Genomic DNA, 10548 nt, shown 5'->3' with positions numbered 1-10548 from the left:
AGTCACTATCTGCAGTGATTTTGGAGCCCAAAAAATAAAGTCTGACACTGTTTCCACTGTTTCCCCATCTATTTCCCATGAAGTGATGGGACCAGATACCATGATCTTCATTTTCTGAATGTGGAGATTTAAGCCAACTTTTTCACTCTCCACTTTCACGTTCATCAAGAAGCTTTTTAGTTCCTCTTCACTTTCTGCCAAATCCTTTTATACCATGACTCAAAAGTCTAAATCTGGAAATCCATTCCATAGAGGACTAGTTACATTAATTATGGTACAGCCATACAACATAGCTGTGAGAAAGAAGGAGGAAGACTTTTATGTACTGACATGGAGTGATCTCCAGGATATATTGTGAGTTGAAGGAAAACAGAACAAGATGAAGCACAGTATACAGTTTGCTTCACTTTGTAATGCAAAGTATTTGTTTGCATTTCCTTGATTTGCACAAAGAAAGACTAGAAGGATGAACAAGAAAGCCGTAAAGATGGTTAACCTACACGAGGCAAGGGGCACCAAAGTAGGGAAGTGGCTTCTGTGATCAAAACAATAAAATCAAATTTTGATAAATGAGACCTGATGAAAACTCTGAGAAGCTCTCCAAATAGCTAAAGCTGCTGGATCTTGAAGCTTGAAGCTTGATGTCCAAATCATTACAGCCTTGATTTACAGGCTGTAGTGATAGAACATCAGGCCTGGTTGGGGCAGGAGGATCTGGAAGATATCTAGTTCTAGATGGGCCAAATGACGGAAGGGAGAGGCTTGCTCGATATCACTAAGTAAGTTATGGTCCAAGAAGACACAGGCATGCTTCTTCCAGCTGGCTAACTGAGTTCTTCTGTACATCTCAAAGGTCCTGTGGGCACTGTGAACAATGTTAGCATAGCTTTGGGTCTTCCCTAAAAATACTGATCCTGTCACCTCTCTTTTTATGGAATCCTAATCAAATTTAAGAAGATACCTAGAGGTTTTTTGGGGGGAGGGGCGGGAACATTCCAGGATGAAAAGAGACAATAGCCCTGGATGGGCCAAACAAACCAAGATAGAAGGAAGGCTTTTAAAAATGTGAAAAGATGAAGGTGGAAGAAAACACTGTTTATGATGCTTCTGTAGGGGTTCATAAACAGGTGAGTAAGCTGATCAGGGGGCGGCTGGGAGCCAACCGTTAACCATTTCTGCCTGCCCAAGACTGAGAGTCAGCTTGGCCAAAACCATGAAAAGAATGCTGTCTCCTTTTCTAATTAAATTTCTTAGAGTATGCTGATTTATTCATTTATAATAAAATTCATGGTCTAATTAAAAATGGAACTTTTCCCCACCTGATCCAGCCTCACCATATTTCTTGGGTCCCATGTAATTGAACCTGGAAACAATGATCCTGAGTGATAGCTTGGGATATTGCTACTCATTGCAAAAATAAATAATAAAGGATGGAGGATGCTACTGGGCTTGTTTCATGGAAGTTTAAATCAGTTCTTTCTTACTTAGGCTGAATTTTAACAACAGATAAAGAGACTATGATATTTCCCTTAATGAAACTGTATAACCCTGGCTAAGTTATGAGGGGGCTTTATAACCTTTCTGAGGCTGTAGCCTAACATTATTTCAGCCCACAGTTTGCAAGGTCCATGTGCCCTCCTCCCCTTTTCTGATAACCTCAACCTTAAATTCTAGGAATTGTTCTCTTCTTCAATATATTTAACACAGTTCCACTCATGTTTATTTAGCACTCTGCAGGTTGGAAGCCTTGTGACATCCTTTTTCAAATCTGAACTATTCCATGAGAAGGAGGCAAGGTGGACATTGGATGGCAGATGAACAAAGGCTCAGAAAAGCTAACATTACTGGTTCAGGGCCACAAAGTGTACTCATTAGAACACAAGTGTCCTAACTCTCACTTACAGGCATGTCCCACACATTTCGCCAAATGGCCCATTGTTTTGGTTTCTAAATTCTGAAAAGTTCACAGAGAACAACCAGTTGTATGATTTGCTGAATGATACTTGACATTTTCCTGGAAAAATTCCTAGTTGCTTGTTAGGAAGGGAACCCTGTTTTTTTCCCTGAGCTCATCTGCTTGGTTGTGTAGTACAAGATAGGTTTCTAGGGTTTTGGCTGGTTGAAGAGGGCTGAGTGGGGTGGGAGAACATGAGGTCATTTTTCTTCAAGTCTGAGAACAAAATACTCTAAATAATTAGAATGCATCTGTCTCTTTTCTCCCACATCTCAAAGATTTGCACATCACATTCACTTTTTTCAAACTTTAATAATTACCTCTAGAAAGATTTTCCCTGAATACCGAGACCTTTATTTTCCCCACAGACCCCATTTCTTCAACAGAGCTCCTTCTACTGACCCTGCATTTTTATTCCTGAGATTTATGTTAATCTTCCTAGTCTTAACCGTTCTGTGGAAGAGTTCTGGCAAGGGGCCCTTTTTAAATATCACTGTGTGCTTTTTAGCCAAGCATGAACTCTGAGGTCCCCCAGGAACTCCAAACACCTGTGGAAGATGTTTTTTTCTTCTTTTAATATCTAATTGCAATTTACCTACTTTACTAGAGCAGCATGAGGATTAACTGTCCTCGGGTAACTTTCAAGTCTGTAAACGATTTCCGCCTCCTCAGGGCACATGTTCTCTAAGAGAGACAGAAATGAAATACTAATAAGAGACTTAATGGGTATCAGCCTTAAACAGTCTGTGCTCTGTGTTAGCACTTCAGACAGTCGCAGTGTCCCTGACACTCAGACAGAAGCACGGAACAGGCTCCACAGGCCAGCGTGAGAGGCCCAGACAGGAGCACAAATGTCCCTTCTGAAGCCCCTTGGAGAGGGAGTACACCCTGACCCCAAATCAGGCAGCTGGGCCAGGCCTGGGGCAAATGCACGGCAGGCAGGGGGATTTCTCTGCTGTTATAGTTTGGCGCAAATATTTGACAGCTTGTGCTTCCCAGCGAACATTTCCGATACCCAGGGGTTAATTCTGTTAGGCTGCTTCTTGGCCCTGCTGACATCCTGTGCTTGACAAGGCTTTGTTATTAGGGGCAGCCCTGTGCCTTACAGGATGTTTAGCAGCATCCACGCGCTCCATGCACCAGACATCAAGCTCCTCCTCACCTGTGAGTTGTGACAGCCCACAGTGTCTCCAGACATTGCCAAATGTCCCCTGGGTGTCACAATCACCCCGTTTGAGAGCTACTGGGCTAGACGACCCAGTATGAACAGTGGGGGTATTCCTCAGATTCTGTGTAAGCTCTACACAAAAGTCATCTCAGACACTCTTCCGGGGCTGCAAGGTGGCAAGAGGCCTTGGGGGTTTACCAGACTCCACTTCCTTCTGCTCCCCCTGCATGAGACTGAGGGGATGCACACGTTTTCATAGATGAAATGGTATCCGATTCATGGCTTATTTACTTAGATCCATTGCCCAGCTTTCTTTCAGTCCTGGCAGCGAAAGATAGCTATTTTGCACAGCATTCTGTATCATTTGCTCCCCCCACCTATTCCACAACAAGCAGGGAGTTGCTTTGCACTTTGAAATTCCACTCTGCAAGCTCCTGTTTAACTGTTTGGGGCTATAATGGGTAGTGCTGGGGGGTGCTGCGATAATGGTGGTGGGGGAGGGGAGAACATCCATCACAGAGTGACAAACTCTGGGGGGTTGGTATCTCTTCCCTCCAAAATGTCTCATTAGGGTCCCCAGACTTGGTCTCCATCTCCTCTGTATCCCGCAGTCCAATTTAATTGAGCGACGGCTTTGCCATGGCACACTGCTCTTTCGACAGGAGGGTAAACTCATTCTGTCCATCGTGACATTTGCTTTCTTAAGGGCCTCCCAATATGCAGCTTTAATAATTAAATGCAAGTCACATCGCAGCCTCCTTTTTCAAGCCTGTCTGAGGACCCAGTGGGTTCTTTCTGATGGTTAGCTTCTGACCACGTGGGTTTTAAAAGCTAGTGGGGTTTTTTGTTTTGTTTTGTTACTATGCATGACACTTTTCTCCACTAAAAAAAAAAAAAAAACACTTCAGCAGACTGCAAACCCAATCGTAACGGCTGAAAGGGCCGTAGTGGATAAATAGTGACAGAGAGAAATCTGAGACCCTGGTTCTGGCAAGGGTCTAAGAACAGCCTGCCTGACATGGTCAGGAGTTTCCATTTGTCATCCAGGAAAGCTTAATGCTAGGACACAAGTCCCTCGTGTTTTATTGCATGTGTTCATTCCCCTAGGGTCAGGATGGGTTTGTCAAATATAAAGCTAATCTTTAAAATGATCTAAATAAGACAGAAGATCCAAGAAGGACTAAAGACAGCTCTTACCTGTGGTGTCCATTTCAAACAAAAGATTTCTCCTGGGAGAACTTAGAATGATTATAATGAGTTTGGATTTAGTTTAACCCAATGCCGATTTTGCACATTACAACGATTTGTCATCTTTAAGTCATGTGCCAGATGAATGCTTTAAAATAGATGCAACTTTGCGTGAATTCTCTACAATATAGCAAAATCTGATTGCTCTATTAATAGCCAAAGTCCTTGGCCTTGGCAAGACAGGGTGGCAGCGTCTTTAAAATTCATCATCTCTGCATAATTAGTTGTGAATCTCGAAATATTCAAGCTGAGGAATTAACCAGGAACTGGAGCCATTATCCTTCAGCGTCTCTTTTAATATTGGTCCACAGTCATCATGTCCTTGTGTTTTTCTAATTACTGCAAAACCAACTGTTTTTAACTCAACTGTCCTGACTCTTTGTAATTTTTTGAACGCAATCACCTTGAAATGAATAAAATGTACTTCTTGTTCAGGGAATTGGGGCTTGATTAGGGGAACATCATTGGGGGCTGTGGGACCATGATTCTGAAGCTTTGCTCAGTGGACCTGATCTGTGTATTTGAGACTGAGGTGCCTAAGGTGGGAGGGAGAGCTCCTGAAAGTAAGTTCAGGACCCCGTGATCTGTAGACCCTAGTGGGAAGTCAATTTGTGAAAAACTAAAAGGAAATGAAATTCTGGTTCCTCACCCTGAGGACCCAACAGCATGGCCTTAGGCAGCAGAACACAACTGTTTAGGGTTCTTGACCAGCTCCTATCTCAGCTGATGTTTTGCGTCTGTAGGTCTGATCAGAAGCACTGAGGGAGCAGGGCTGTGTCACTAACCTGCCCTCAATCCCCAGTGTCCAGCACTGGCCTGGATACAGATTAAGAGCTGAGTAAACCAGATGAACTCGTTTTAACTCTCTTCTTTGCTTCTGTTCTTTCTGTCAATACTGTTCATCCACTAACTAATGCAACTTGGAGATTTTCACAGAACAAATATCCCAAGATTGAAGGTTCTCAACAATTACATGTCTCTTTCAGGTCTCAAGGGTATGGTGCAGTGTTATCAGGAAGAAGAGACTCTCTGTGACAGTAACTCCCACACTGGGGCAGAGATGAAAATCAAGCCAGGGGACATGCAACCATTTAAAAGAAACAAAACAAAACAGAGGAGTCTGATATGCCTCCAACAGTCCCCATGAAGAATCATCATGGAAGAGGAAGCTAAAGTACATCTACACCTCTGAGAAAAATTGGAAAAATGGATTCACCAATTTCTCTAGCATAACCGTCCAGAGAAGGAGAAATGTTCTTACTGAATTTCCTTCTGTAGATAGCTGCTCTGAGTCATTCTTTCTCTGGTACAAAGAAAGGCCCAAGTGGATGATGGATGTTGCATGAGGAGCTAACAAGGCCTTAACCAGTCCTGTGCTGCATTTTAATTCAATAGTCAGGAAGCTGTTTAACATTTATTCAGCACTTACGTTGTACCAGGCCCTGTGCTAAGTGCAGAATATGAATAAGAAACAATCTCGGCACTAATGAGACACCTGAATATGCAAAGAAATAATATAATCTCAAGGGGCAAGGGACACAAATAAACATAGGGTAGGGCAGGAGAACAGACAAGTATGAGTAACTTGGGCATGGCTGATGGAGGAGCAATGGGAAGACTTCCTGGAGGAGGTAAAGTCTGAACTCTCAAAGACACAGTAGGAGTTACATAAAGGTTAGAATAGAAGGGTGTTGGAGTAAAAGCCATTCCAGGAAGCAAGACCACTAGAGCAAAGCCATGGAAGTCCCCAAGGGCATCATGTGTTCAGGACAGAACAAGCATTTCGATGATGCCTAGAGTGCTGAAGAATTGATGCTTTCAAACTGTGGTGCTGGAGAAGACTCCTGAGAGTCCCGTGGACAGCAAGGAGATCAAACCACCCAATACTAGAGGAAATCAACCCTAAATATTCATTAGAAGGACTGACACTGAAGCTCCAATACTTTGGCTACCTGAGGCAAAAAGCCGATTCATTGGAAAAGACTCAGATAATGGGAAAGATTGAGGGCAGGAGGAGAAGAGGGTGAGAGGATGAGATGGTTGGATAGCATCACTGACTCAATGGACCTGAATTTGAGCAAACTCAGGGAGATAGTGAAGGACAGGGATGCCTGGCGTGCTGCAGTCCACGGGGACAAAAAGAGGTGAACACAACTTAGCGACTGAACAACAGCAACTAAGTTTAAGACAGGAAATGGAGAAAGATGAAGTCAGAAAGGCAAGGTCAAAGTGGGCTTTGTGAATCTTACAAGTGGAGGACACTGGATTTTGTCTGTGAATAAGAACGATTTTAAGCAAAGGAAGAATATGATGGGATTTTATACTTTGTGGCAGCATGAATGGGACAGGCAGGGAGTTGAGCAGGGAGGGGAGCAAGGAGGCAGTGGGCATGTTGACCAAATGAAGGCACTACTGGGGCAGCAGCAGAAAGGCTAGAGATTGGGTAGGTGTGAGGAACAGCTCACCAAGAAGCCAGCAGAACCTTTGGCCTGCCAGGAGGGAGAGGCAAGAGAAGGAAGAGTCTAGGAAAACTTCCAGCTTCGTAGTTTGTGCTAGAAGAATGGTGAGACCATCAGCTAAGACAGAGAGTCGGCGAAACAGACATTTCTACAGTGAAAAGGAAAGGTCTTGGCTTGGATTTTTGCCCTTGAGATACCTGGCAGGGTAGGTGACGGTGGTGGGCAGCCAGATGGATGAATCCAAAGCTTAGTGGAGGGGTCTTAGAGAAATGGCTGTTTCAGGTGTGAGACTGAGCTTCACTGCTGCAACTCTGCTGGGCTGTCCCTATTTTACATTCTGGCCCTGGTCTGCTCTCTGTCCTTCATCTTCCTACCTCTGTACCTGGCTCCTTCCTGCCTTCTCCCGGGTCCTACCTGCAGGAAGGGGGTAGGAGTGTTTGTTATGCCCAACATGGCAATTCAGAACAGATAGCTCCATGGAAACAAAGCCACAGACTTACTTTGCCCACTCCCTCACCCGCTGCGCCACCCACCCAGCTCCTAACTCCTGCTTCTGCTGCCGCCTCTCTACTAACAACCTGGGCTTTCTACACATATTTCAAAGTCACGCTATAGAAACCAACTTTTAAAGTAAAGACGTGTATTTACTTGAGTCCTTTATGAGCCCACAGGCAGGGTATTAGAAAGTAGGACTCTTTTGCATAAGGGGTAGAGGCCACTGAGTGCCCATTTTCTAGAAGCCTTGGAGGACAGATTGCCAATGGCAGGTATCCTCCTTACCTGAGGGATATTTCAGTGGACCAGGGAGAGACGGTGTGTTCGAGAGAGGCCAACTCTCCGGGACAACTTCCACTAAGGCTTTAAGATATGGAAAATTCCATCCTATGGGTTGGGAATCTCTATTACAAACCTTGTTACTGAAAGAGTGAACCAGCTCATGGGGGAGGAGCGGGGGAAGGGTAATCTCACCTTGCAGACAAAGGAGATAAAAGCAAGACAAAATTGTGACTCCAAAGGGAAGAAAATCTCTACCACCTACGTAAGGCATGCACCGTTTTCCGTGTTTTTCTTTTGTTTCAATCTTCTTATCAACTTTGCCAACATCCAAAAAGTTACTGGTGCTGCAGCAACCCTAAACGCCCCTTTCCAGGCTTGCAGGAAGCCAGCACACACCCAGAGCCACGCCAGCTGTCTGGACACATTTTCTCTTTCTGGCAGCACTGACATTAGCGGGGCTGGGGGTGGCTGGGTCAGTCAGGGTGGACAGATGACAGAGCTCTGGCAACAAGTCCCATTTTACAGACAGAAGGCAGACGCCTGGCGAGAGGGACTGATTTTTGTGCTGGTTGTGCTGCTTCCAGTTACTCTGCATCTTATTCTCAAGAAGCACCAATGGGCCCAGAGGCTATAGCAATAGAGTGAAAGAAACCTCTCAAATAGGGATTTGTTCTGGTTGGAGGAAAGAGGATGAGCACTATGAGGATAGAGAGAAAAAAAACTGAGGCTGAGACTCGCTTTATTTTGCAGTGAAGTATAAAAAAAAAGAAAAAAAGTTAAAGAAGCAAGTTCTCTGTCCACCAAGATCCATAGCCACCACCTAATGTGTATTCTGTATTGCTTTGCACACCTCATTTAAACAAGCTAGGTTAAAACTCTGGACCCTAAAGTGATTTCTTTCATACTCAGGTATGTCATCCTCATGCAGAATCAATTTGTCTTAATCTTGTTTCCTTTTTGAAGATGTTTTCAAACTGCCTTTAGACCATCCCTCCCCCACCCCCACTTCCTACCCCCAGAACCCTACTGTCAGAGTAAGAGACAGGTCTCAATATGAAGCCTGTGTCCTTCTTTTTAGCAAGTAGCATATTGAACCATGGTATTCTTCCTTGACACATTCTCTCCACTCAGCTTTAGGAATGCCACACACTCCTCTTTGCTCACTGCTGGCTCCTGCCCAGTCTCCTTTGTTGGTTTTTCCTCTTCTCCTCTCTGGCCCCCTTCTGATCTCAGTGGGACCCAGGACCTTAGACTCCGTCGGCACACTGACATCCAATTACCTCTCCAGACCAGACTTGACCTGCCCAACCCCAGGCTCACACAGCCCACCACCTAGCTGAGAGGCCTGGGACCTGGGACCCTGCTGCAGTGCTGCAGTGCTTTCTCCTGGACATACCTCTCCTCGAGCAGGGAAGTACAGAGAAACTATAAAGGACTAAAAATAACTGTATGTGCACGCAGTTAGGGACAGATTCCGGAACATAAGCTAGAGACCAAAAAACCCCACTGCCACTTACAAAGGGCCTGGAGCAAAAGCAGGGTACTGTGCATGCCTCCTGCACACAACACAATCTAAGGGGTGGGCAAACCACCCAAGCCGTCCCTCTGGCTCAACTCCTGGACACACCTCTACCCTCACCCCATATAAGGAACAAGCTTGCCCCCTTCCTTAGGGAGTGAGCAAAGGAGCCTGGTGTTTGTTCTCACTCCCCACTACTGCAGCAGGAACCCTAATAAAGCCTTGCTTGAATATCTTATCTGACCTCTGATCAATTTCTATTGATGAAGGAGGCCAAGAATCTTGGTGGGCAACATACTCACACCTCTGCTTACTTGCTGGGCAAGCAACTACCGATCGGCTTCCTCAAGCAGCAACCTCAGTCTTCTTATTTCGGTGGGCAGAGGGCTGTCCTTTCTAGGACCCCAACCTGGGAGCCACCCTCGACTCTGCTTCTTCTTTCACTCCACCTCCAATCTATCAATGACTCGTGTTGTATTTTTAATTAGAACTAGAATGAGACCATTGTCATTCCTTGTGTTGTACCAGCTATTAGTATTTACAGTTAATTAGAATTAAAAAAATAGAGGAAAATGGAACTCTTAGAGAAACTATGGCAAAAAATTAAACTGAAAAATCCAGTTCTATTCTCACACTAGTCATACTGCAAGAACTCCTGAGTCCTGTGTAGGTAACGGCCCTGGTACCAGACAGAGCTGATACAGAACATGCTCTTCACTACAGATGGTCCTATTACTAGCCCGTGCTGCCCACTCCTTCACGGGGACCATCTTGGTCTCAGCCACTAACACATGTTGCTTGGGTAAGTATAATGGCCTTCTAGTTGACCTGGCTTCTTCAGTCTTCTCAAAATAGCAGCCAGAGTGGTCCTTGGAAAGCACCTCAGATCATGCCACTGCTCTGTTCAGATTGCCCAAAGGCCCCCATGGATGGCTCTCAGGGGAGAAGCAAAGTTCTCAGAAAGGTGAGCAAGGCCTTACAAGAGCTCTGACTCCTTCTCCATTCATCTGAACTCATCTCCTAGTCTTCCAACATCCTCCTTCTGCCACAGCATCAAGGTGTCTGCACTGATTGTTCCCTGGCTGAGAATGTGCTTCCCCAAGATGTCTTCCGGGCTCACTCTCTCCTCCTCCACATCTCTGCTCAAATACCACTTTCTCAGTGAGCCTTGGGCTTCCCTGGTAGCTCAGATGGTAAAGAATCTGCCTGAAATGCAGGAGACCTGGGTTCGATCCCAGGGTCAGGAAGATCCCCTAGAGAAGGAAATGGCAACCCATTCAAGTACTCTTGCCTGGAGAATCCCATGGACAGAGGAGCCTGGAGGGCTACAGTCCATGGGGTTGCAAAGAGTCAGACATGACTGAGTGATTAACACAACAACAGTGAAACTTGTTCTGACTGCTCTATTGAAATTTTATAACAT

The sequence above is a fragment of the Budorcas taxicolor genome, chromosome 2, assembly GCF_023091745.1.
Source record: "Budorcas taxicolor isolate Tak-1 chromosome 2, Takin1.1, whole genome shotgun sequence".
NCBI classification, from domain to species: Eukaryota; Metazoa; Chordata; class Mammalia; order Artiodactyla; family Bovidae; genus Budorcas; species Budorcas taxicolor.
Note: the sequence above shows the minus strand (reverse complement) of the source record.